Source organism: Seriola lalandi, unplaced genomic scaffold, assembly GCF_002814215.2.
Source record: "Seriola lalandi dorsalis isolate HSWRI2012SDOR001 ecotype SW California unplaced genomic scaffold, Sedor1 jcf7180002054065, whole genome shotgun sequence".
Lineage (NCBI taxonomy): Eukaryota > Metazoa > Chordata > Actinopteri > Carangiformes > Carangidae > Seriola > Seriola lalandi.
This window is the reverse complement of record NW_019524618.1, coordinates 182,264-210,124: the sequence shown is the minus strand read 5'-3', so window position 1 is coordinate 210,124 and position 27,861 is coordinate 182,264. Positions and strand designations below refer to the sequence as shown.

At 42.2% G+C, this 27,861-nt stretch overlaps 1 protein-coding gene across 2 annotated transcripts in view; it reads left to right on the top strand.

Annotated features, from left to right (window-relative positions):
* The first annotated feature begins 5,635 nt into the window (after nt 1-5,635).
* The window catches only part of znf385c (zinc finger protein 385C), a 130,393-nt gene continuing 108,167 nt past the window's right edge, over nt 5,636-27,861 (top strand). For both annotated transcript variants that reach the window (XM_023403195.2, XM_023403194.2), the window contains exon 1: nt 5,636-5,701. The gene's annotated coding sequence lies outside the window, so the exon portion shown is untranslated. The remainder of the gene's footprint in view (nt 5,702-27,861) is intronic.

Here is a 27,861-nt window from a genome sequence, read left to right as displayed (position 1 = left end):
TACAATATTTGTTTAATGGTTGGAAAAATGTTGAGTTGAGTCTTAATTTATTAAAAAAAACATCAGTTGAACATTAAACTCTGAGCATCGAATGAATAAAATATGAAAATAGAATAAAAATTGGCACTGACTGAATATTTGATTTTTAATAAAATGCCAACATTGACCTCATATATCTTATATTATAACTAACTATGTAGATTTCTCCTTTTTTAATTTTCTGCACTTCTCTCATATCAAAGCAACAGCTTCCCCCCTCTCCATCTTCAGCAGTGATTCTTCATTTGGTAACTGTCAGTCATATATGAGTCTGTCCCACTGCAGGCATCTAGAATATTGATTTGACCTAGATGGACAACTGAAGTCTGACTGACAGTGTCAGTGGTGCAGATTATCAAGCAATTTCTCTTCCAGGAAAAGGAAACTGTAACGAAGTGTCTTCTCCACTGAAACGTGTTTGTTTTGATGTGCCTTTGCTTTTTATCCTCTTACCTAAGTCAGTGTGCGGCCCGCTAATTTGTACCAGCCTATTTTGCCATAATTGCCTCGATGGCCAGCCAACGTAATGAGCTCAGTGGTAATCGCACTGGACCCTTCTAATTAAAACCAATGCCAAGGGCAAGTGACCATGAACGGGGCAACGGAGCTGTGCAAAAGTAAACCATAACTCATGTTGCAGTGGGTTATGGGATTTTAAGTGGGCTCCCATTTTTTTTTATACAGAGCACATTAAATCCATGACTTATTTCCCTTTGAGCTCAGTGTGTTACAGTGCAGTAGCCAGGTATACAACAGTCACACTGGAGTGGCACTTTCCACAGAGCCGTGAAATATCATTATTGAGAGCTGCCGTCATTCAGAATCAGGATTGAATGTGTAAAGAAAAAAGTGCTCCTTACAGTGGAGTGTTGCGTCTGTGAAAAGAAGGACATTTTACTATGAAGAGGAAAAACCTGCCCTCAGATACTGTCAAAGGACAGCACAGGACACAGCATCAAATGAGCCCAGAGTGTAAATTTGCTTTAAGATGCATGTATTTTTAAATGAAAGATAACAACAAGTCTTCTTCTTTTACAAAAGATGCAGAGTGAATCCTAGAGCTGCACACTGTTATAGAGAAGGTGAACACAAATGTGTGTGGAAATCCAAAGGAAATGTTGGATCTAAGTGGAGCCACTCAGCAGGACTTTTCCTGCATTCCTCTCCTTTTTTTTTTAACCTATCATTTCCATATTCCTGTTTTTCCTTCATATTCCCGCTACCCTCATGCTGAAGTTAATCAGCTGCCTGGAGTGTCATCGGTCCTTTGCCTGCTTTTCCTTTTGTTTTGCTCATGTCTGAATCTACTCACTCTGGTCCATCAAAGGCTCCATTTAAAGATGGGGTTTTAAAGTTCATGTTGAATGGACACAGCTTGGCACTTCAGTTGCTGTGGAAACCAGGTTGACGCATGGACAGGTTGTTGAGAACAGTGTGAGTGGGAGTGTGTGAGGCTATAGAGACCTGTCAAGATTTATGGATTTGTTGTACAGTTCTACAGACCTAGAGGTGATTTATTTATTTAAAGATTATACAGTATGTTTGTATGCAGATACAGAAAACACAAGAAGAAACACAAGTACATTAAATGCATTACATGGTAATAAATCATTTTCTGCCTTATTATTCTGACAGATGTTTATGACAAGACTTTATAATGTACATAAGTTATATTTAATATGGAACTTTAAAGGAATAGTTTGACATATTGCCCGGAATTAGATGAGAAGATTGATACCACTCTCATAAATAAATCTTAAGCAACAACCGACAGCTGGGCTAACTTAGCTCAGCACAAAGACTTGAAACAGGGGGAAACAGCTAGCCTGGCTCTGTCCAAAAGGTAACAAAGTCCACCTTCCAGCACCTCTAAAGCTTGCTAATTAACTGATTATGCATCATTTGTTTAATTTGTTCAAAAACTAAAGGGTAAAAACAATTTCTGTTTCATGGGGTGTTAAGTACTAGACTTATTTCTTGGCCAGGAGAAGTCTCTAGGAAGTGACTGGTCCCGGCCAAGAAATAGTCAGACTTACCCTAACCCCCAGTAAAACTGCAAATACTAATTTTGACACATTGGATTTTTGTACAAGGCGACACGGTGGGACAGTGGTCATCACTGTTGCTTTTCGGGTTGTCAAAAAAATCGATACTCAGATACTAATCAATACTAATCTAAAAATTAGTATCGGATTAGATACTCATGTGCAATAGTATCGATACCAAGAGTGCCGTCTTCACCTCCTCCAGTTGAAACACAACTTCATACAGCACCACTGCAGGCAGGCAGGCACACAGCCGCTCCCCTCACTAGCAGCTGAACACATGAGCACTAGTTGACAGTCACAACACTGAGCTGGCATTGCCAGCGTAAAACTAAATTAACAAGCGGTGCTGCTGAAGGACCTTCACAACCCATTTTAGTTGAAATTGGAAAAAGTGCCGTTTGGATTATTTTTGCATAATTATGTTACCTGGCCAGCAGCAGCACACATTAACGTTCGCGGTTTAAATATTAGCAATTAGCCAATAGCCACATTAGCTGTCTGTTAAGTTATCATTAAGCTAGCGTCTAGCGGCTATGGCTAATAATAAAACAACTAATGTTAATGTGGGAGCTAGGCAGCAAACGTTATCAGTCCTGCCCGTCTATAACGTTAATAGACGGTGTTAATTTAACAGGATAACAAAATTATTTGCATCTGAAAAGTGTTATATTTCTCTTAAAGTCCCAGGTTGAAGCCAAGAAAACTCGACCAGCAACTAGACAGAAACAGCGGCAGCCTACACTACCAACTCTATTTGATCAGCAACGAAAATATGGTGTAAAGTCACCAGAAGCACATAAAATAAACAGGGCTGTAGCTGAATACATTTACATGTCATATATATATACACCTGACAGTAAGGTTACTGTTGTTTTTTTGCACTACCTCAACCTAAAAATAATGTTGTCATTGATGTTATTATTTGTATTGTTCTAATGTTTATTTAAAAAAACGGTTAGGGTCATTTTTTCTCCCCGTGGTATCGAAAATGGGTATCGAGTATCGAGTATTTCCTGGGTGTTGGTATTGGGTTTGAAATTCTAGTATCATGACAACCCTAGTCGCTTTACAGTGAGAGGGTCTTGGGTTTGAAGACATGCACATTAGATTCATTGGTGACTCTAAAGTGCCCATAGGTGTGAATGTGAGTGTGACTGGTTGTTTGTCTCTATATTTCAGCCCTATGATAGACTGGCGACCTCCAGGTTGTACCCTGCCCTCGCCCAATGCTGGCTCCAGGAATTATGAGGCATTGAACTGGCGTTTGGAATAACTTTATTCCCAAACACAATTCCTGACTTTCCACACTGCTACTATCCTAAGCTCATCTGGACACTTTTCACTGACTACCTGTAGCGTGTAGTATTGCTGCGACTGCAATAGCATGCGGTACCTTCCTACTCACAGACACAAGAGGGAGATCTACTTCCCATGACGACTTGATGACAACATCCCACACACAGGTTACTCTGCCTTTAAAGGGGAAAGCTGGGCTGAGCTGTTTGCCTCTGTTTCCAGTGTTTGTGCTGAACTAAGCTAACAGGCTGCTGGCTGTGGTTTCATACTGTACAGACACAAGTGTGGTATCGATCTTCTCATCTGATTCTTAGCGAGACAACAAGTAAATGTATTTTCCCAAATTGTCATTTTTTTCTTTTAAGGGGCTTCTCTTCTCTTATCATTGCTTTTCTTTATATTGGTCGTTGCCTTATGATGATGACCACCACTGGACAAATGTTACAGCTTACCAATCTCTTTATTTACCACTATAAGCAGTCTATAATGAGCACTGTCTGCACTGAAAGGGCAAGTTGCGCCAACAGTGTGGTCTGGAACCATGTGAGGCAGGTGCACACTGGTTTCATGGGGTGCAGGGTGACCAGCCAGATACCTCTTAGGGCTCTGAATTTGGCTTACATCCTGCCCTTTAGCCATTACCAGTGGCTCAGCGTGCAGGCAGAGAGGACTTGCACTGGAGCTTGGGAAACTAAATTATCAGAAAATGAGACAGGAGTTCTGGCACGTTTGATTCTTCAAAGACTGAACACCAATGATTAAATGATAAAAAATGATGAAGGACTTTCCGGGCATCTTCGAGGTGGGAATGGCTGGTGTTAGTGGGGAGAGACGGCGGTGTTGTGTTTCATTCACTGTGCTCCCCATGATCTTGACTGTGGGTTATTTTTATGATCACTGCTTGTTTGAGTGCCAGCACATTTGCATGAAGAAGGACATATCTAGTGCTCATAAATAGGAGAGCCATGAGTATCCATCACCTTACTGGTGACAGCATGTCCTCTTTGCTTTTCTGTCAGTTGGAGTCATGCTACTGTAAAGGGGCTGCACACATTGTAATCAAGGCAGTTGCCTTTCTGTAAATCACACCAGATCAAAATCAGTATGAAAGCCAATAGGAAAATGAAATTTAATGGTGCAACTGGACTATAAAAAGGCCCTAAAACTGGTATTTAAATCGTATCATCAGCAAACTCAGCATACTAAACAATGTTTTTCTTGGCTGAGGAGAACAAGGCTGGCACTGTGGTATGTTTATTGTCCCTGCAGTAACTATTTTGGAGTCTGGGAAACTGTTCAAATCTGCCAGCATAAACACCTCAATGAGTAGACTATACACTGTCTGTCACATTAGGTTTGACCAATGATATTCACTTTCAAGGCAGATAAACATGTCAATGCAATATAAGGTCAAATGCTACTGTTGTGCTGCCAGTAATTATTTACAGGCACATAAATGTCCCAAATTAATCAGTGCATTGATTTGTTCTCTTGTATGGAAATTTAACTCACTTATTTCTGGTGGGAAATAATAAAGATCTGCGTGGTATGACAAATACATTACACATAAAAGCATGTTTGGGGAGAAAGAGAGATTGAGAGAAAATGATAAGAAATTAGACAGTTTTGTCACGTTGTATATACTTCATATTTACATTAGACTGTACTATCCATATTGTTATTGTTAATTATGGGGACAAGTGTAAGACAGTTTAGGTCTGGACCGTGACTGTTGCTGCTGGAGCTGCACCATCTGTGTGAACTGACCAGAGTCAAGTCACAATCAGTGAAATAGAGAAGACATCTGCCCGTGCATTTCAAAATAAAACTATATTTAATATACGGTTGTTGGGTTATAAAGTCAGTTCAAAAAAGAAAAGAAAAGCAGTGTAAAGCCTGTAGACTACATAAATGTTGAGTTGTGTTGTAAATGGTCTTTGTAACATGCTTTGCTATAGTGCAGAAGCTATTTAGTGGGTTCCAATGATAAACATAGCCTCCTACAGGTCCTGGGAAAAAAGATAAAGTAAAAAACAATAAAAACAAGTCCAGCCGTTGAGTACGTTTGTTTTAATGTTTACTCTCAATTTAACTTCACAGCTGTGGCGACAGATGGTTCTCTACCGGTGCAGACACATTCTGTGCTTTTATCATGAAAAGACTTTTCCGGCCCGAGTTTGCCTAACTGCGACTGTCTTGACTAAACCGCTGCGCCGGACAGATCTGCTTTTTGCGCTGGCAGCCAGTCTTTACCAATCTGTTTCCAGTGTTGCCGAGCACGGACGAGCACCGGGAAAGTCGGAAACGGAACGGGACCGGTAAGGCGAAGCGCTTTGTGTCCTCTCTCATTGTCACATGTGAGAGTCAATTCTGTCTCTGTAAAAAAAAAAAAAAAGTTTGGATTTGGCTGAACTGAGACCTGATGCGGTAGTTTCAGGTGTACGGTTTTGCTGGTTTCTGAAAGGCGGGAGTAAATTTAAGATTTATTGTGGTAAAGTTTTATTTCACTCGGTGCTTGGACTGGTGGATTAACCGCGCGTGCGGTCTGGAAAAATACTTAATTTTAGAGTTTATGCGTAATTGCGCATCAACAGCACCAGACATCTAATCCCCTTTTACACACTTGTCGTCCCGTAGGAAAGATACTTTGAAGTGGTTTATGGAGGATAAAGGAAGAGGTTATTATACTAATATCAAGGATTAATGAATAAATAAATAAAAAACAACAAGATTATAAAGTCATTATGCAGGGAGCTGTAGCAGTGTAAGAGTTTTTCCCGTTGTCTTTGGTAAATTCTAACCAAAGAAGCGGTTGGATGTCCTACTACTTGTACTAATTATTCATATTCATAGTCAGCTGCGGGTCGATATTGGAAGCATTTCCTTTTGTCATCTCATATAATAGTTTTTTTTTTTTTTACATTGAAAATGGTCAATAAGTTCTCCTTGTGCACTTTCTGCTCCGCACTGCAATATATTGATATGACATTTTGTGTAATTATAGTAAATAAAATATTCACTTTCTTTAAAGGAAAATCAGTTGAATTCATTGACAGTTCCAACATTGTACAGACTTAAATATGGAATCTATTAATTGAATTATATTGAACTCATCAGTATTTGTAGAGTTTCTATCACCTCTGTTGGTGTTCAGGAAATAATATTTCTTTAAGACATGCTTCATGGTTTATATTGACGTTGTGATGATGAGCATAAAGGTACATATTAAAACAGACTGGACAGTGCAGGGTTCATTGCCTTTGAAGTGGGCAAAACCTGGGACACGTAGAAGGTGTTTTCATGATGAGCATAAATTCTGTGCACACAATCACATCAGGTAAGTTCCCTGGGACCAATGATGACAGATTTAACAGCCTTTAAAAGCCTTAGAATTCTTGAAGTTTGACATGTCTGTTTCATTAAAACAACCGGTAAATTACATTCAATCATCACAACCTTACAGAGAGAGACGGGTACGATTCTGCACAGATGCTGGAATCGGTCAGTCTTCCTAAAGCAATCAGGGTCATGACGGAGCATGTAAAACTGCTGAATGTTCTACTGATCACCTCTCCTGCTGCAATCTTGGCACCTTGTGGTTGTCGTAACACGTAAGAGGTCTGATAAATCAAGTGAAATATTACAGGATTGATTTAGAGAAATCGACGTAGTGCGTCTGCTTCGTAGAGACTTTATTTATGGACAGTGCCTTTTTAGAGTTGGCTTCTCCCTCTGAATGGCCCTGCGTGATAAATGCTGCCGTCTTTGTTGCTGTTATGATAAAGTGTGCAATAAGTTTCTCACAGTCATTTGTGTTTTATTGTTTTGTTTTTATCTTCTGCCAGAGGGAGTTTGGCATTTGAGAGTTTTCACAGAGACTAGAGGAGGTAGTGCAACAGGAGATGCTGTGTAATGGTGTATAACTCTGCCGGTGCAGGACGTTTGGTTTCAGGGATACAGTACAGTAATTTCAGTTTTCCAATTGGAAGACTTTGGCACTGTGTCGGCTGTTGGCTCTTGCCTAAAACCATAGTCGTTAGGCTAAGCCGGCGACATTGTTATGGCTAACAAAAAATGAGAAGGCGAAGATGGAAATACTTCCCTTTTTCATTTTGGGATTATTATGGTTTCCCAGTCAATTATAACAACACAGAGTAGTTCAGATGAAAACAGTGTTCCTTGAGAGCATGACGTGCTCGGGGTTGCTCCAATGTTACGTCACATTCATAGCGGGAAGTTGGATCAATACTAACACACTGCACATATTTCCTTTTGTTACTGGCCCTATGCAAGTGTCTTAGAGAAAACATGTTGAAGGAGTTTAACTAGCTGACAAATGTATGTATAGTAGGCTGCATATTGTTCTCAAGAGGAGGTGGGTTAGCTATACACCTAGTAGTTCAAACTGTGGTGCAGTAAAGTTTGATTTATGACTTGATATCGGTTGATCTGGTCTCAAATCTTGGCAATATTTTAAATAGTTCAATTATTCTGTTAAATGTTATTTCTAAATAACAGTGTAAAGAATTATCTATGTACATTTTTAACGAGTTTGGCTTGACTGTGTGACAAAAGAGGAAGGGAGACAAAAAGCAATGTTTGCGCTCCTGATAATACCACATTGAGTAGGTTAAAGGGGCGTGATTATTTAAACAGAAAGATTTAACAAATATCTGTGTATTAATTAGCTCCCAATGTAACAAGCAACCACATTCAGTGCAACACTGACAGTATGTTTTGATCATCTTTCATCATCTCATCTACAACTCTTCATTTGAACCACCCCAGTGTGCCACAATAACCCACCCACACCTACATCCTCCTGCGTGGTTGTGGATATAAGCACATGCACAACAGTAGAGTTTCAAGTGTGTTGCTTTGAATCAGTGGCATCTTTCTTCTTGTGAACCATAGACCAGAGTTTAATGTTGAAGTTTTTCAAGATAAATCGCCTCAGGCTCCTTGTAATACTCACCGTTGAAGACCCTTATTCATCGCTCTCATTTGAGAGAAAACATTAATTCTAGATGTGATAAGGGGGTCACACAGGGGCTGCACACTACATTCTATCCACACGGGGAACTGAAAGGATTAGTTCTTTTCTGGACGTGGTTTTCTGAGATTGTTAGTGTTACTTTGCAGAGAAGATGGCATCAGAGTGCACCACACGTGAAGGTGGAACTGTAAACACTGACTCCATCTTTTACTCAGGTTACTAGAGACAACTGACAGGTCTCAGATGGAAGTGTGCAAGAAAAAAAAAAAGAAGTGGAGAGTGAAAAGAAAAGAGTGGAGACAGGAAGATGTAAACATAGAGCAAGAGAGAGAGATAAAACTAGCACAATTTAGGAACTTAAAAAAGCATCCACCTCCCAGCTCACACGTCGTTGATGGAAGAAAGTGTAAACTGTTCCCGACAGGCCGAGTGTAACAGTCCACAGGGACGTAATACAGGGTGGTTTACAGTGACGTTCTCATTATGACGACAATGCAGGGCAAAGCAGAACATCTCCCTCTTGGTGTGTTGACAAGAACTCTTTTCCTTGACCTCCCGGGCTTTCCCTCGTCTCCCGCTGATGGGATCAGGCTGGACACCAGACTGGCCTGTCTCTCACACACGTAACATCATGTATGCACACGTTAACTTGTATGTGTATCCTAAAGAATTTGCGGCGCTTTCTGCCACTGTTTGTCAAAGTGTTCTCGGTGGAGAAATGCATGTGCAAGGCATCTTATCCAGAAACATTTAACTGCTTTGTATGTTTGCTGAATCCTTTTTTCTCTTCTGCATGATTTTGCAGTATTTTTTTTTCTGTCAGATGCTCTCTCTCTCTCTCTCTCTCTCTCTCTCTCTCTCTCTCTCTCTCTCTCTCTCTCTCTCTCTCTCTCTCTATAGCTGCCTCTCACCTTGTAATTTTCTCTGTGATTTTGCTCATCTGTTGTTCAAGTGGCCTCTCGCTATTTTGCTTTGACCCTCTTTTGATCCACCTCCTTACTGCTGTTTTCTATGGTATCATCACCTGCTGAGACAAGGTGACCAGCCTGCTTACACTTAGCAACACACACAGCTGGAGACTGAATTTATACACTTTTGGATGTTTGTTGACCTCTATCACTCTCTCTCTCTCTCTCTCTCTGTGGTTGCTTCCCTTGATTTCATCCTACGCTGAAAACGATCAAAGAAGCACAGTGACCTTTAGCTGGATTCTCTGAAAAGTTTAGTGCTAAAACTGTGATGTACTTGCTGGTCGTGTTTCCAGTTGCCAGTACAAACACACAGTTAATTCCCAATTAGCCGGGGGAAGCTTGGCACTGGAGGACATCACTGTCCTGTCATGACCAGGCAGAGCAGCACTGTCATATCCAGTGATGTCATGGCTGAGGGTTCTTAATGCGAAGCACACAAGAAATACATTTAAAACAGAAATACTGGCTTTCATGGATTAGACATGTGTATGTGGCTTGTGCTCTTTGAACTGGTTTACGGTTTACAGCGCAATTTTAAAAGTCACTGCTTAATCATTGAGTTATCTACACAGCATTTTATTTTATGTATTTTTGGGGCTGTTCAGGATAAATCAAAAATGTCAAAATCATCTCCACATTTCACATTTGTTCAGATGTTGTGTCACAAATGACTTTAACAAGCAAATTTCTTGCCACGCTCCAGGGGAGTGACAGGGCGAGTGAAAATGTGAAATGAAAAGAGAAAATTTCTACAAAATGGCATGAACACTTGCCCTCCTACCCTTGCTGTCTGGTACCCTTCCACCTCTGAGCCCCCTCCACTGGCCTGGGCTGGAGGTGGCAGACACACGATGGGGGTTGACTGGACGGGGGTCAGGGATTCTGGCAGCTGCACGGAGCCTGCCTCGGGGCACGCAGGCTGCCCTTTTCGTGTCGAAATCCCCCTCCCGCCCCCGACCCCCCTGCCTGGCTGACTGGCATACCCGATCGGAGGTGCTCAGCCCCGGGGATAGACTCAGCAGAGGCTGCCTGCTCCTCGGTGGGGAGCGGGAGAGGTGACACTGCTGACTCCGGGGAGACTGGGTTTAGATTTCACTTTCACCCTCTCTGTGTCACTGTGTAATTACTCTCCCATCATCTCATGATGCCTTTTACACCTCGCTCTCCCCTTAAACCCCCATCCCGAACAGTAGGTGATCTGACAGCGAGAAATTAGAGCATAGGAGGAAAGGGAATGGCTGGTGGGAGGGAGAATCACCTACAGGAGAATCACAGGGCCCATTCCTCTTCAGTGGCTCATTCAGCATCTGCGTTGAGCTTCATTTGATCTGCTTTTGATTGGTTGTTATGAAATCATTATCCTCATTAACAGAACGCACCAGAAGTCCGCGTCACCGCCACGAGCCATAGATGCACTCACACACTCGCACATGTGTAATGACTCGCGCTGACAGTGGCCCCAGTGTTAGAGCTACACACACACAGTGGTGCGTTTATGCTGCTGAGCTGCGGGTGAATGACGGAGCACTGGGGTTGAACACTGGCTCAGTGTTTCTGGGCAGGTAAACCTCCTCAACCACTGCGCACAACAACAACAAACGCTAAATAGACCACTTGTTTGGGTCCAGCTGCCGGCAGCAGGAAGGGTGGTGGCGAAAATCATTGGATCAGAGACATGCTTTTATGGACACCTTTAATGAATATGCAGATATTGTGTGCAGTATTTTTTTTTCTGTCAGATGCTTGCTCTCTCTCTCTCTCTCTCTCTCTCTCTCTCTCTCTCTCTCTCTCTCTCTCTCTCTCTCTCGCTCTCGCTCTCTCTGCGCACGTGTGTGTGTGGTATCTGGTATTGATTTGTTTACATTTATTTATGGTTTGATGAGCACGCATGGCTTTTTTCAGCAACGCCCTGCCACACATACAGACGTTCATTCAGCTACACACATTCACACCTGACACAGCCACTCCAGTCTTTCAGTGTAGGAGCCCTCTCACCGTGGGTTAATCGCCTTGCTCATGGGCATAAAAGTCGTCAATATTGACAGAAGGGGAAAGTGTTACGCATTTGCTTTCTCTGTCAAGATTATTTATAGCCGAGAAGACTGGTTTCTCAGTCTGGATAATGTGTGTTGAGCCCTTGTCCTCATCACTTTCCAGGGTTTTCCACCGTCAGGATTATGATCGCAGCGTTCATGTTGACATCTCATGTGGTACATGTTGAGATTTTACTGTTAAATCCCAGGCAGTGCTGCAGTGAAGAATAATGCCCTCACACTATTCACTGTTGTCTATTTGGTTGCTGAATCTGAATGACTAAAATGCATTAGTTTAAGTAAAGATATTTAGCTGCCGGGGATTATTCAGAGGCTGGATTTCAGAGTCACCCTTCTCTCTAAAAGCTTTTGAATGATATTGTACCTTTTAGCACAGTTTGTCCTTACTTAACTTTGGCTTTGGCCTACACTTATGTAGTGTTTTTTTTCCTGTAGTAAAGGGCCACATTAGTTTATAATTTCTCCACATGTCAACATGGCAAAAACTATCACTGAGGTTATTGCTTTCAAGGGTTTGAATCAAAATGTCATTGCTTTTACTATATTGTCCATTTCTAAACTGTGATCTCACTGGAGGTCTACAGTGTAGATAAAAGAAGGAATAGAAATAGAATAGAAAACACTGTGGCGTATTTTAACATTCATCTTTTAGCTGTTTTGGGGGAGGAAAAAAATCTGAAATGACAATTTTGCGGCAGCAGGTTGAAGACATTTTCCTGTCAGCCAAATGAGAAACAGCAGCAAATAATAATGAATATGTAACACGCGCAGCCATCAGCAAAGACAGGCACCCCGCAGTTATTTGGATCAGGTCTGTGTCATGTATTTTACATTCAGATATCAGGAGCTGGGATGAACTTGTTACTGTCTGTACCCGTGAGTTTCGTGGCTCCATCACAGTTTGGTCTTGGTGTGTATAGTTTATGAAGGAAGTAAGCCCATGAATCTGCTTCTTCCGCAAGTGTGAAATGTTAACAGCTTCTTTTTTCAAGTATTTGCTCTAAAACTACATAATTAACAAGTCAGAGGAGCTTTTCTTTTTTTCTTATGCAGAAATGCCTCATACCTGTGTCATAGAGTGGATGTATTAATTTCACGCTGATCTTGCACTTGACCAAAGCTCTTCTCGTTGAAGCAGTGAGCTGGAGATAGATGGCTATAGCAATTATACACACTGAAAATGAATTTTATCAGGAAAACTATTTCAGAAATAATGTTTTAACTGCCCTTTTTTTTTCTTTCTTCTTTTTTAAACATACTATTTCCACTAATCGAACTCCACACTGGCGGTGTGTGTGTATGTGTGTGTGTGTGTGTGTGTGTGTGTGTGTGTGTGTGTGTGTGTGTGAATGTGCTGCTGTGTTTCTGTGGTTTGTCTGTCTGTGGTTTTCATTCCACATTCATGCGCCTGTCCTTTAGGAGCAGGATCTGTTTTATCTCCTGCACAGCAAACGGCTCCTCTCCTGCCTCTCCAGCTATAGATATCAGCTGTCAGAGTCATTACAGCCCGCAGGAGGTGGTACCAAAGCTTCCTCTACCCCACCAAGCCACCCCACCCCCCCCCGCCTCCATCTCTCATTGATCAGGGCTAGAGAGACATCTAATCCATGCTGATCACAGTAGCCGCCACTGTCTGGAGGGCTGGATCTGAGGCTACACGCTCTTGTTTTACTGTGTTCTCAGTGAACCATGCAGGCTGTGAGGAAAGAAGGCTGGATATTGATGGGTGTGGCTCAGGTCGGCCGTTTGTGATGCTGAAGGGCCTGTGATGCCGCTATTGACGTAGCAGGTGACTCAGAATTGCTTGTACCATTCAGCTGCCTTCTTTAATTCAGGCCTGCCAGCTCCTCACCATGAACTGGGGCTTAGCAAACCTATCAATGGTGGGCTGGCCTTTGATTAAAAGTCAGATTATCACCCTCTTACCATATGTGGGCTAAGCAGCTCTAGGAAACTGAGCGTGTGTCATTTGTGCGTGTATGTTTTGTCTTCTTCCTGTGGTATCTTCCTCTGTCTTTCTCCTCTCATTTATAGCTGAGGTGTCTTTCATTTTTGCTTTGCTGTGTGTGTGTGTGTGTGTGTGTGTGTGTGTGTGGGGGGGGGGGGGGTGATGTGCCTTTGCAGTCTGCTTGGGGCCTCCTATCATCTGTGTCAAACTGGTGGGCTGAGAGTGGATGAAGAAAGAAAGGCCAGTTTTCTACTCTTCAAGATCCCACATTAACACCAGCACTTCCCCTGGTTTAAAATCCCTCTTAGCTCTGCACCGGCAGCCGAGACATCAGCTCTTAACACACACACGGCTGACGCACACAGCGACTCACTAATCCACTAAATCTCCTCTGTTAACTGCATTGATTCTCTGTGTGTGTCTCTCTCTGTCTCTCTCTGTCTCTCTCTGTCTCTGTCTCTCTCTCTCTCTCTTCTCTCTCATTTCTTACCTGTTTGGTGAGTCAGTGCTTCTACAGTACATCCAGCATATCCAGTGTTGACTGGCAAGGTTGTATAAGACCGCTTCTACCAGTGATTCATTGCACATTTTCACAGTTTAATTTGAACTTGTGCCGGTCAGTCTGAGTTCTCAACAAAGCAATACGCAGTGAATGAGGCGGCAAAAGCTGAGCCCACAAAGAGCTCCATTTGTACTACATTAGTTATCAGGCACTTAGTTTGTTCATCCGAAGCTTGGGAAGGAAAAGAGAGAGTGAACAGAGAGGAAAGTACAGATAGTGACTTTAAAAGTTCTCTGACAGTATTGTATTAAAAAATGCTTCTAGGTAGTCTCGAGCTCTGCTTTGCAGTAATAACTTTCTGCTGCGCTCTTAGACAAAGTTTATTACAGCCACTCCATTTAAAAGGATGTATTTCTTTACAATAATTCAACCAGTCTGGCTTTGAACTCTTACATTGCTTTTTATTGTTGATGTTTCACTTGAACTGTCTGAGCAAATGTAGTTAGACATCTGTATAATATCTTTACACAAATTGTTTTTAAGACTATGTGTACTCTGTTTTTTTTTTTCATCTTCTTTTTAATTCTTACAGTTGACTGACATTCAGAGGAAGCTGAGGGGGGCGGGACCTACCTGTGTCTTAATACTCGCGGTGGTGTGAACACAGAGGTAGAGGATCTGCCGCCCAGTGACTCTGTTCTAAGGAACAAGGCAAGAATCTTAACAAGGCGCCTTGTCTTCTTCAAAGCCAAATTGAACCACAGAAGTTTGTAGGGAATCAATAACGTGATTGCTGTATTGAAAGAGAACAGCCTCTCTCTGGGCTCTATGTTTTTTGATGGCAAACTTAGAGAAAACACAGGAGGGAACATCTGAACAAGAGACTGTCCTGGCTGCAGATCACCTCTCGTGCTCTCTCATTTTCTCTTTTACTCATATTTACAGTAAAGGCACATATGCAGTGCTTGGAGACCTATGGACTCTTATGGGGCATTCATGTAGCACACATTGACTGAATTCAGATGGATCCCAGTAAAATTTCCTTGTTCACTGAGGTGGTTAAAAGTATCAGTAGATTTCCTGTGCAGCATTAGTAAATGACTGTTCTGTTTAAGCCTTTTTATCGGGCTGATCCCACCAGGGCTGATCAGTACAACAATATCAACACAATATGAATAGGTTAAGAATATTACATGTTATTCATATAAAATAAATCAATATATTCCAAAAGTTTTAGGGAAATATATGAATGATTAATATTTATTTGGTTACTCGCAGAGAGTTAGATGAGAAAACTGATACTACTCTAATATCTGTCCGTTAAATATAATATAAACTAGATATAAGATCATTTGTGAGCGTTGGAGCCGCTGCAGATTCAGTTAGACAGAGCCAGTCTACCTGTTTTTAAGTGTTTAAGATAACCAGCTGCTGGCGGTAGCTTTATATGCAATGTATAGGTATGAGAGTGGTTTTGATCGTCTCATCAAATTCTTCATCAGAAAGGGAGTGACTGCATTTCGCAAAAAAGTCAAACTTTTGCTCTGACAAGCTGCTGCTTTTTGGTGTGTTTGTTGTTTTGTCTTGTTATATTGTATGACAGCAACATTAACACAAAGCAATGTCCTCATCCTGCTGGTGGGATGCTTGTTGCACATGACCTGCCATCTGAAGTGGGAAGCAGTTTTGAAGTTCAGGGTTGTAAGAGATGCCCGCTCATTAGTTTAATCTTGTTATATTTGCATAGCTACAGCTGATTAAAACACACAGTTATTTGCAAAATAGGCATCCAAAAGACATTTGGATGGAAACAGTCCATGAGTTGAATGTGTAATATTTTTGATTTGCCATTATCAAGCACCTCTTTTTAAATGTCTGCGGACAGAGTTCAAAATGCCAGTACCATGGAGGGATCGACTTTTCTGATGCCAGTCAATTCTACAAAGACTCTTCATTTTCCCTCTCACTCATGTTTTGCAGTGTGGAACAAACTGGAGGACTGTTTTTTTGCAGCTTTTCATGAGTTTGCTCAAAATCCTCCTGACAGCAGGATGGAAACATGTAGCGAGCGCAAGGAATTTGTTTCATACTCGTAACACTGTGCTCAGTCATTGCCTCTGCTGGATCTCGACAGGCTGCCCACTTCACAGCCTGTATCAAGGTACTCCTCCTTCACTGTAAACTTTTCTGTGGCACATGAACACAGGGCCCACCTCGGGCCTGGGCTCACATCTAACCCCAAAAGCACACAGTGAAAGCTGCCTGCATGGAGATTGACCCCTTACAAGGTATGGAAAGCACAGAGAGCAGCCCTGTTCCCCCTCTGGGCCGGGACACAGGAGCACACTGGAGCCTTTAGAGGAATGGAGGCAGAAGGACGGGAACTGGTGGGAAGGACATACATTGGAGCTCTGTATTTAACTTCCCCCTCCACCTCCCTCTGGCGCAGCGCTCTCTCTACTCCATCCCATTCCCCTCCTGTCCACACATAACGTCTTTGAGACCCCTAGCCACACTGTATCGTCTGATTTTTGGCGGCTGCTACGCTCCTTACTTTCTTGCCTGTTTTTCATGTCCGCTCTGTGATCTCCCAAGTCCAAAACCTCCGGCCAAGTTGATCCAACTTCCTCGGTACCTGTGAGCCCAAGTCTTTCAAACAGCACAGACATACTGTATAGTGCTTTATACCAGAGAGAGAGAGAGAGAGAGAGAGAGAGAGAGAAATTGAGATTTGAGAGGAAGCCTGTCTTTCAAAGAGAGGAGTAATGGGCCCTGAGGGCACTTCTCAGCTCTCATGTAAGGCTGCTAGCCCTTGCATTTCTACATGCCTAGAGAGGTGTTACATAAATGACAGAATATCCTCAATTGCCACTTTTTGTATGCTAAAAGCCTTCTCCCAGGTTGATGTTTATGTTAATGACTTTAGTCAGGGGTTTGAAGTGCCTGGATGATGAGCAGCTAGCCTAGAAAGGAAGGAGTGTCTCTGACCTTGGCCCACTTCAGGGAAACGCTCTGGTTTCTGACTAATAGACTATGCCCTATTCTTTCTCCCACAACATGCACTCAAAATAGCTCTGGCATGCCCCATTAAGCAGCATTTTAATTGTTAACACGGCATTCGCTGTCCTTGGCACACATTAACTACTTCATTTAAATGTCAATCCCAATTAAAGAGGGACCAAGGAGACGATCTTTTTAACAAGGTACAAGCCTGATGCTGCAACCACAATCAGCTTTAAAGGGAGGTGGAGTGCCTCAAATATTAGGTGGTTTTTTGGTTCTCACCTAATGACTGACAAATCACTCAGGGGAACCACTCATGATATAGATTGATAAAGGGTAACCAATTTTACACATTAAGATCAGTTGAATAGTCATGGCGAGTACCTCTCATTCCGTAAAAACAGTTGTATAATGTCTTTATTGACAAGGCAAAATAACTCTAGTGGTGACACCAGGGATATCTCGGGTTTGAAGACGTTTCAAAGTGGGGGAACAGGATTTCAAAGTCGTTGGCACTTACCAGGTAAGGGCTGGGTCATGCTCAAAACTCAGAAGTAGTTCGCACAGTGTGCCGTCCGACAATGTCTCTCCTAGAAGGGGCTTCATAGTGTTTGCATGTGGAGGGCGTGAAAGAGAACTTCAAACCCCGCCCACGTTCTCACACCCATGCAGCTGGCCAAAGACTTTGTGAAGTGGACGCGAACGTCTTGATGTCCAGTTTGGAAAAGTTACAGAAATTGTGCATCGCGGACATCGGAGAGGTGTGTGTGTGTGTGTGTGTATGTGTGTGTGTGTGTGTGTGGGTGTGGGTGGGTTGGGGTGGGGGTGTTTCCAAAGCGGTTCAACCATCTGACAAGCACTTCAGTTGAAGCTTACTGTCCCCTTTATGAAGGGACACTGAGTGTTAGTTTATGGGAATCAGAGAATCCAGGCATTTTGAAGCTTGACCCATAAAGTCTGAAGGTCAGGAACATCTCGAGCATTAAAAATCTGTCTCTTGTGATTACCCCAACTTCATGGTGAGTACAATACTAAATCGCTGAAGTGTTCTTTTAAGAGGAAACAGGAATCTATGGGGTAAATTTGGTGTAATACATATCACTATGCAGTTTTCAGTCCTAGGCTGCTTCAGTGCTCGTATTAGTCCTAATGCAGTGACAAAGCAGAAGCCTGTGACGGATGTTTGTTTCCTAGTGTGTACGGTTCCTCCCTTCCTTCCTCTTACTGTCGCCCTTGGCATTACCCTGAGTGAAAACTTCCATGGTTGGCAAGCTCCACTTTCATCCCTCCAAACTTACCCTTCATGCCCCCCCCACCCTTCAGCCTGTAGCCTGCTCAGCTGTACTGGGATACAAACCCCATTTCCCCTGGAGAGCAATAACGCTAGCGTAAGGTTCTGCACAGAGTGGTGCCAGCCCAGGGGCCTGGCATGCAATCGTCCACTGCTGCAAACAGAAGCACATATACACTGAATCCATTCCCAGCGTTGCAGCACCAGATGGATGGCAAACAGGGATGCTCGCAGGTCCAAATCACCTCCTGCAGCTGGGTGATAGAGTCCCACAGCAGGGAGGGGGGGCGGGCGGGGATTGGGACCTATTGCGTCTATTTTGTTGTAGCACTTCCATTAACTGCCACACGTCTTTTAAGCAGTCTAAATTTTGGATTGTCACCACACTTATTTTTGTTTCAGAGTGCGTTTTTTAATTGCTTAGCATTTTTCTATGAGGGTTTAGGTGCTTGTTATGCACCATCTGATAATGGGTAATGCATCAGTGGCTGCCTGCCTGCCTAATGACTTAGATAGGTGGAGGTGCTCATATTGGCAAGCAAGCGCAGTGTTGTCATGGGGATGATGTGTGGGCCCTTTCCTCCTCGACTGTAGTGAACCAGAGAGCGGTGCTTGACTGCCCACCACCAAAAGGCACAAAGAGGCTACCACACATGCTTGCACACACAAGTACACATGTGCGAGTACCAACATTGCTGCACTAAGCAGAGTGGATGAATCAGTGAACTCTCTAGCATCTCACGGAGGAGGAGGAGGAGGAAGAGGAAGAGGAGGTGGTGGCAGTGGAGGAGGAGGAGGAGGTGTTGTCTAAGTTGATCTAGTCATCTTGCGCGAGCAACAATGAATCACAGTGTTACCTCGATTTTAATCAACACACTTATGCTACAAATGACTCACCCGTGGAAACGCGCATCATTTGCATTATTGCCTGTTTGCTATTTTAATGCTAATGTGTTCTCCGGTGCCCACCAGCCTACTTGAACACATTTCATCATTCAGTTTTTCTTTTTATAGCATCTATCTTTCTGTATCTGTCTCTCTCTCGTTCTGTCAACGCCTCCACCCACCAATTCCTCCCCTGTCCCACAGCCCCCCATTTCTGTCTGCTGCCATGCTCCCATGTCTCCCATTAGGAGAGGAAATGAGGCGAGGTACCGATGCAAATATCTTGGACCCCTTGCTGCTCCCTGACTCATCACCCCGAGACAGAAACAAGGATGGAGTGAGGAGGAGAGGAGGGAAGGGAGAGAGGGAGGGAGGAAGAGGTGGAGGGCCACAGTGATTATACAGAAAAACAGACATACACAAAACATACAGCTGATTGGTACACAATATAAAACACAGGGAAAGTGGGTAACACTGTGAAGGCAGAGTTTATTATCGTGCAGACAGCTTTTTCCGGCAAAGTAGAATAACAAAGAGAGCATAAAGCACTGAACACTGCGCATTATTTCTCTTTCTCACTTTCCATTCTTCTTCTTTGTGGCGTAGCTGTCCTTTCATTCAGTCTGCAGTGCTGTTTCAGCAGTTCTGAGGGGTCGTTCCTTTTCTCTGCCTCCTGCCTTGTCTATCTCTTGCTCACTTGATTGTTTTGTAAATTATATTGTAAAGTGCTCAGCAATGCAAGCTAGCCCGTCGAAAGCTGCGGTTGTTCTTCGTGACTATCTTACTCTGTTGTACTGTTGTGTGCTTTGATGGCCAGTGGGTGTCTGAAGATAAGGGAATTGAGATCATTGCAATTTTACGCTTGTGTTTTTTCTTATCTGAGCAGTTCATGTGTTACAGACAAAGTAAGTTAATAACTGTGCACAAACTAGGCAAAAGATTGTGAAACATAGAAATGTATTTAATGCTGCAATTGCCACTAAGCTGGCAACCTGCACACACTCAAGGAAAGTGCTGTCAGCTCCACTAACTAGCTGTTAACACCAGTTAGCAGCTTCACTGTGTGACGAGAAGCTGCTATCACGACTTCAGTCAGGATTTGAAAAGTTGAATGTTCTGCTCAGGGGAGGTTACCGGCTACTTTCCTTATCTGAGGGATTATGGAAATGAGGGAGGGTCCTGCTGTATCATAGTCACATCCAGAACAGTAACTGTATAGACAGAGTTTGACATAATGTTGTACAGATCAAGCCCCTTGATGCAAAATTGTGATATTGGGCTGTATAAAAATTTGACTTGATATTTCAGTTGCCCCAAATAAAGCTTCATCTTAAAAAAGTGGCAGAAACAAGGATTTTTCCGTTGTCAAGCAATATGAGCGTGACACAGGCAAGTTGTAAACAATCACAAATTTACCCAAATTACAGAAAGCTCACTTTTGCAACTGAAAGCAAAAATAAATGTTAGAAATGATTCAACCTGATTCAACCAGTGGTTCAACTTTGACCTTTATGTTGTGAGCTAAGACAAGTCATAATCTGAAGGAGTATTAGGTCAGTTCATGCCCATTTTCGCTTCTAAATAATAAGAGTAAATACACATATATTGAATCATGTTGCTTGTTGAATCCCCAAATTTCTGAGGTTTTTGAGTAAAATGTTATTAGGACAGAAATGAAGCCTAAACTACAAGAAGACTCAGAGTCTCGTGCTATGCTAGCACCTCTGAGCAGCTGAGGCTTTTTGGTCATAAATTAAAATTTTAACCCCATGATGGCACTATATGAAAAGTTAAGGGATCATTTAAGTGATTGCAATTAATCCAGAGGAGGACATGAATGTGTGAAAACACAAATATCAATCTCACCGAAGTCACTCATTCATCCTATAATAAATAAATGTAAACTTTGATGTGCTGGTGGCGTCAGCAGGTGATCACAGTCATTACAGCTCATGTATGATTGTCTGTACAAAGCTTCGTCTCAATTTCAATCCATCCAATAGTTGTTGAGGCGGGCTGAACCAAAGACAGATGTGGATTGCTGTGTTAAGATGAACAGATGTGTTGGTACAAATTAAAAATATGATAGTTGAAAACTGTTTAATTACTTAATAACGGTAATTAAAATCCAGCAAGGAGCACAAACAAACTAGTCACAGAGGAATCTCTAGTTTTCAACCAATGAAATATAAGGGTAGAAGACATAACAGCTCCCCAGAAGTGAAGCCAAAACATGCAGGGGTTGTAAACCGCAGATGGTCATGGGCCAAAATAAAAAAAACAAACATGCCAAAAAACACATCAAATGCATTCTTCCCGCTGGAATATTGCTTCTTAATAAAAGTATATCAGCCCATGTCGGAGAATATGTGTGCCGATACCGATATATCTGTGACAAGCCAATATCAGCCAATAAAATCGGTCAGGCTCTAGTTCATATCACACTGATGTATGTTCAAGAGTTAATTTTTCTGACAAGTTTGGTTTTAATTATTTATTTGATGTCATGATTAACAGCTGATATTAACTTGCATTTGGGTCGGGTGGGTGTACAGTATATGGGCGGGTTCAAATGAAAAGATAATGAAAAAATAAAGAGTTCAAACGTAGAGCTATCTTAAAATGGTCCCTCTGCTAAAATACAACAAAACCCAAACTAATCAAATCAACAGGCTATAAAAGAAAATAAACCAGGGCAGCAGACTAAGGCAAAACAGCAGTGGCAGGTTCCTTTACACATATGAAACAATCTTATAAGTCCACATGCATTCAATAAGTGACTTGATTTTGTGTGACGTGCATTTGTGTAACTGAATTTACCCTTTGCTCTGAATACAATCTCTAATAGTGGTGCAGCAGGCCCAGTATTCACCCTTCTGCCTGAGCAGATACAGCAAGGTTCAATTAAAAGGTTTAAGATAAAATAACTTTCAGGCTTGACTGACTACTCACATTCGGCTTATCATCCTTATGTTGTCACCTTAAGCAGAAAATATATAAATACAAAAAAATAAAAATATACTGTTAAAGAAAAAAACCTCACAGCTTAAAAAGAAATCCAAATACACCTCCTGCTGGCTTCTCTCCCTACTACAATACCTGACTGACGCAGCATGTGTGTGTGTGTGTGTGTGTGTGTGTGTGTGTGTGTGTGTGTGTGTGTGTGTGTGTGTGCGCGCGCACCTGACTAAAGAGTGTTTCCAGGTGAGGGAGAAAAGGGCAGGGCTTGAGCCCGCGGTGCGTTTAAGAACTGTTACTCTATCACAGTTTGCAAAGAAAGCTGGAGTCCTCCCCCAGGTTTAGGTGTCCTGTCAGTAAGAAGACAATGCGCCACCATGTGAAGACATTTGTCCCAGCTGGGTGGCTGGCCCACAAAGCCTGACCGTGCCTCCAGCATGGCGGTTTTTGCCATAATGGCATGGGGCGCCCAGTGATTTGAAGAGAGCACAGTCAGAATCCTAATGAGTGTAATGATTATCTCTGCGGCCAGCTGAGCCATTTGCTCGGCTGGACTCTGCCTTTCTCCTGCGCCTTTCATGCTGCTTGACAAGCTATACATGAACAGAGAGGGGAACATTTTTCTCTGTCTTTAAAAGGAAAATATATATCATCCAGATAAGAGCATGATGAGGAAAACACTTGTCTTTTCTTTGCAGTGTCTCCTGGGAGCCCAACGTGTGTGTGTGTGTGTGTGTGTGTGGATGTGGATGTGGATGTGTGTGTGTGCGCGCACACATTTGTGTGGTTACCCAGACAGCCATTCCGCTGCCTACTTATACATTTCCTGTGAACCCTCTCTCTCTCTCTCTCTCTCTGTTTAGCACTTCTAATATTAGTTACAGCTAATTGCTGTGCTGAGTGCTAACTCAAAAGCTAATTGGGCCAGTGATTTCTGGTTAAAGAGGGGAAGAAAAGACAGAGCGTCTATTACAGTAACAGGGTCCACACCCTCCACTGGACTCCCACCCAGACCCTGACAGTGCTGTTTTTGACCTCATACTTATGCCCACCACCAAACAACCACAATAGAAGAACTTTTTTTTTTGTCTCCTCAAGAATCCGTTGGCTTCATTGTTTGATCTATTTATGCGTCTGCACATAGAAACGTTGGCTCAGGAAGTGCCAGATTGTGTCCGCTGAAATAGCACTTCAGCAATCTGGTAATAGTTCACAAAGGAAATGGTTGCTAGATTCAGAGAGATTTGTTCAGGATTGTGTTCCACCACAAGGTACACGGTAAATGCAGTCAAATTCAAACCGTTCCCTCATATAATTCAAGTGATCCCTGCCCCCACCTCAAACATGTGGCCTGAATCTGCAGGGATAGTAAGTACACTACATATGTGGCATTTTTAGTCTCTCAAAACCTCACAGTGAAAGTACAAAGCAGGATTTTCACGCCAATCTTCAGATTTTTGCAAGGAAGTCTTGTTAAAATCCTTTCAGCCTTGAGGTTTTACACACTTCTTTTTTTTTATTTTATTGGTGAATATTCCCCCTGCTTCTTCCTCTGCCTTATTGAGTACAGGCGGAGTGAACAAATTAAGACCTAGCTTATTAAACAAGTGAGCCTTTAAATTACAACAGACTGGCCTTGCATGCATGGGTGACTATCAGAGCCCTCTCCCCTTCACCTCCAGCAAAAAACCAAACACGACAGGGAGGGGCCGCGCTCCACTGTCCCGTATGTTATATCTGTTCTCGGAGAGTGGCCTGATCTTACACCAATGTTTTTTTCGGGTGATGTAAGGGTGATTTAACATGATGCTGATGTGTATAGTGTGTGTGTGTGTGTGTGTGTGTGTGTGTGTGTGTGTGTGTGTGTGTGTGTGTGTGTCTGTTTGTTTGTTTGTCTGTTTGTGTACCGTGCTTCATTAGGAGGAGGGTAATGAACCTGAATGTTGATTTGCCTCATGCAGGAGAGAGTAGTTTCTGTTCGGCTTGAATGGGTTTGAATTTTTACAAATGTTGAAGCCCACTGTTTGTCTCTCCTAAGTCGCTGATTGCTGTTGATGTTCTACACTTATTGTGTCTTGGCCTCTGAATGTGTAAAGAAGATTGTGTTGTCTGATATAAACAGTTTTATCTTGAGCAGCAGACTCGGAGGATGTAGCTGTAGTTGCAGAGTTGTTTGTTCTGTGTATTGGATGTGCTGAGTCTTGTTTTAATTTGAAGTCATTGGGACTTTTATATATTCTAAAATACCTAAACACTTCCTGCTGTTCTGTGCGTATATGTGTGAGACTTAACCTTGCAAGGCAGCTGGATTCCTCACAAGTGAAAATCCAACTTGCCAAACTTCAGGCTCTTCGCCTGTGGTTGAACCACAGTGATCATCCTATGAAGGAGGAACTACTGGCAGCTATGGAGAAGCGACTGCTTTGGTGTTTGTAATTTGCATTTTATGCGCAAATTTTCTTTACAAGAATCATATACCAACATGCCAACCAGCTTTTAAAGCTCCTCAGACTGCGGCTTGCATATTGTTTTCGGGTTCACCATCCATACCATTCTCTTTGACACAATATCTCAGTAATGTCTTGAAGGAATTTCTTTAAATTTGGTACAAACGTTCCCCTGGACTCAAAGACAAACTCATTAGAGTTTAGTGGTCAAAGGTCAAGGTCACAGTGACTTCACATGGCAATTATGACAAAATCTCCCACAAATGGTTCATATTTTATATGACTGTGGATAAACAGGGATGTAACCTGAAACTAATCTGACCACAAAATACTAGTTATGTTGCGTTTCCTCTTCAGTGCTCTCCTACTACGTCATATGTTAGACAAGTGGTTCATCCAATACATGCCAGGTATTTCTTTGGAAGCACCTGATCTTTTCCAAACAGTTTCCCAACGAAGCTTTCCCAGATGGTTCTGTGTAACAAACCATCTGGCACGTCAGCTAATATGAAAAGAAAACAAACGAACTTAAAGCTAAAGGTGATTTAGAGCATGCTTGGAAGACTTTGACTATAAATAGGGGCTTTAAAATATCATGTTGATGTTTGCTGAGATTAAATTGGAACACAAGAACTCAAATGTGCATCTTCCTTTTTAGTGACTTGAAATAGTTATCTTTTTCAGGAGTGACTTATATAGCATTATTTAAAACTGCATTAATATTACATTTGCTTTAAAGTCTCTCAGATTATGTGATGGGAATGAATTCCAGAGCGGAAACAAACAGCATTAATCCCAACATTATAAACATGAAAGTATGAAAATAACTGTATTCAGAACAGGCTTTTGGCACCTCAGAAATGACAAAACCGTGGTATTCCGCCAGCACTACCACTCTAGGTTTTATACAGACATCAACTGGTGAATAAGACCGCTGTGTATAAACTGTCCTGCGTCTAACAGCGTCTGTCGTGAAAGTGTAAAAGTTCCAACAGTAACTACATCACGACTCCTCTCTCCATATCTTTAAATAGTTTTTTTGTTGATAAGTCCTTCCAGCAGAGTAGTGCCACATCTCTGGGTATCAGGTCACACAGCAGTGGATATAGTGTGTTCACAATCTTGTGCAAACTAAAAAATGTCTGTGGCCTAATCAGTTTGGATCTCTAGCCGCTCTCCCAAAACCCATGAATCATGTCTCAAATGTGATTCATATCTCAACTATGATTCATTCGGAGTAGTGAGGCTTTTACAAAACTCAACCTGGGGGAAAAAAAAAAAAATTCAAGATTTGTGTAAGTGTTCTGACTCCTCTGGGGTGGGTAACAACTTTGGGCACTGTAGGTGGATTTTTGAGCACTTCTCTTTTGACAGTCAAGCGTGGGTTGACTGTGCGGAGTGTTTATGTCTAATTTGAAAAGGCGCAGAGACTCAGGAGGAGAATTAGTGTGGGAGGAGAAGAAGCTCTCAGGTCTGCCCCGGACCCTCAGACTCCCAGGGGTTGAGACCAGCAGTGTGAGGATGTGTGGGCATCCTCCAGCTGCTGCACTGCATCGACGCTCCGTGTTCTGCCCTCTAGAAATGTTCCTACTTATTTACACCTACTAGTGCAAATGACATTCTCTAGCTGCTGTGTTATAGAAATACTCTTTTCTGTGAAGAAGCTAGGTGGGAGGTGACAGTTGTTCGTATTTCACGGGCACTTTAATCTTTCATGCGCAACCAGAACTTATTGTCAGTGTACTCCCGTAACACTGTGAGTCTGCCTGCCTACAACATCTTTATGGAACCACTTTGGGAATGAGAAAGCACTGAAGTCTAAATGTTGTTGAGTGTTTCTTGAGACCCATCACTTGTGTTTTCATCGGCATAGTGAGAACCCATTGATTTGATCATTTTCAAGTGAAAAGAAATCAAAGAGTCTGGGTTAAAACTGGGTTAAATTTGGCTGTAAAGTGACATGAATAGATGCGCAGGTTGACTGCTGGTTTAAGAGTGTTGTCACTATGACTGTATTTCAAAGAAACACTCACTTTTCAACTTTTAAATTTAGCCCTGTTTTAACCTTCACACTTAGATGTCAGCAAACTCATGTCCCATGGGGAATGTTTTTTTCTGGATGTGACAACCCCAGTGCAGTATAAACACCTTTCTGCTCCTGTTTCGGTCGTATGGATCCATGTTATGTCTTAAAATAAAAGAATGTTCTTTTGAACACACAACTCCCTTTCATGCAGTCTAACATGATTCCCTCTCACTTTTTCCGTTAGTTTTTCAGCTGTCACTTTATGACCCTGTGGCCCCTCGGCCCTCAGACTGACTCATTCGGATGTGACACAATTATTATTTGTTTAACTTAAATGTCCGACATCCCGCCCACTGCCACACTTCACATCATTCTGTCTTCACAAGGCCAGTCGTCAGTCATATCTGCTCTTTAGCCTGTGGTGAGTGAGCTGCTCTCATCACTGTTAAGGAAGAAAAATATCACTGGAGAGAATTGAATGCGCCGGCAGACCGTTCACAGTGAGGTCATGTGTCTGACACATGTAGGACTCACATATCGTATCAGTGGCAGAGACAGAGAGTCCTACGTTTAGAAATATTTGTTTTGATTTTAGTCAGGCTGTATATTAAGACGACTTAGTTCATATTCTTTATATGTAAGGATGTGTGACTTTTGAAATGTTTAGTTTAGGTCAGTCATGGCTGATCACATGCAGTTAAACGCAATCAAATCTGTGACATTTGCTCATTTACTTACCACTATTTTTGTTTTGTGAATGAACACGTCATTGAAGTCGTAATTCTTAAGATTTCCAATTTTGGTTGATTTGATGTTTCACATCAGTAGGAAATGTTGGGTCTGGTAATCCAGCTCTGATACAACCATCGGAGAGTGAGATGGAAACAGACAGGCTGACATCAGTGAGGTAAAATTACAGACAGTAACCCTAGATCACATGCTGCATCGGTTCCTCTGAATCCCATGTGTGTGTGTGACGACAATTTGAAACTGAAAACTACTATATAAAGAGGTAATTAACTTCCCCAGGGAGGTTATGTTTTCACCTGTGTTTGCTTGTTTGTCAGCAGGACTATGCAAAAAGTACTGAACTGATTTGCACCAGAGATGGCGCATGGGCCAGGGAAGAACTCATTACATTTTGGTGCCGACCTGGTAAAAGGGGCAGATCATTCTCTTGATCAATTTCCTAAACATTGTAAGCATTTCTGGTTTATTGTGTTGTGATTTATGAGTTTGTACAGTCTGATATTAATCTGGATCTCACAGACATGTGGGGGGTTGTTTGTCCTTGGTGGAGGTATGTGCCATTTTAGTTAAAGAATATGAATATATTAAATGGCAACTGCTGGGAAAAAAATGCAGACCGTAAATAATATAAAAAATGGCTACTCTGA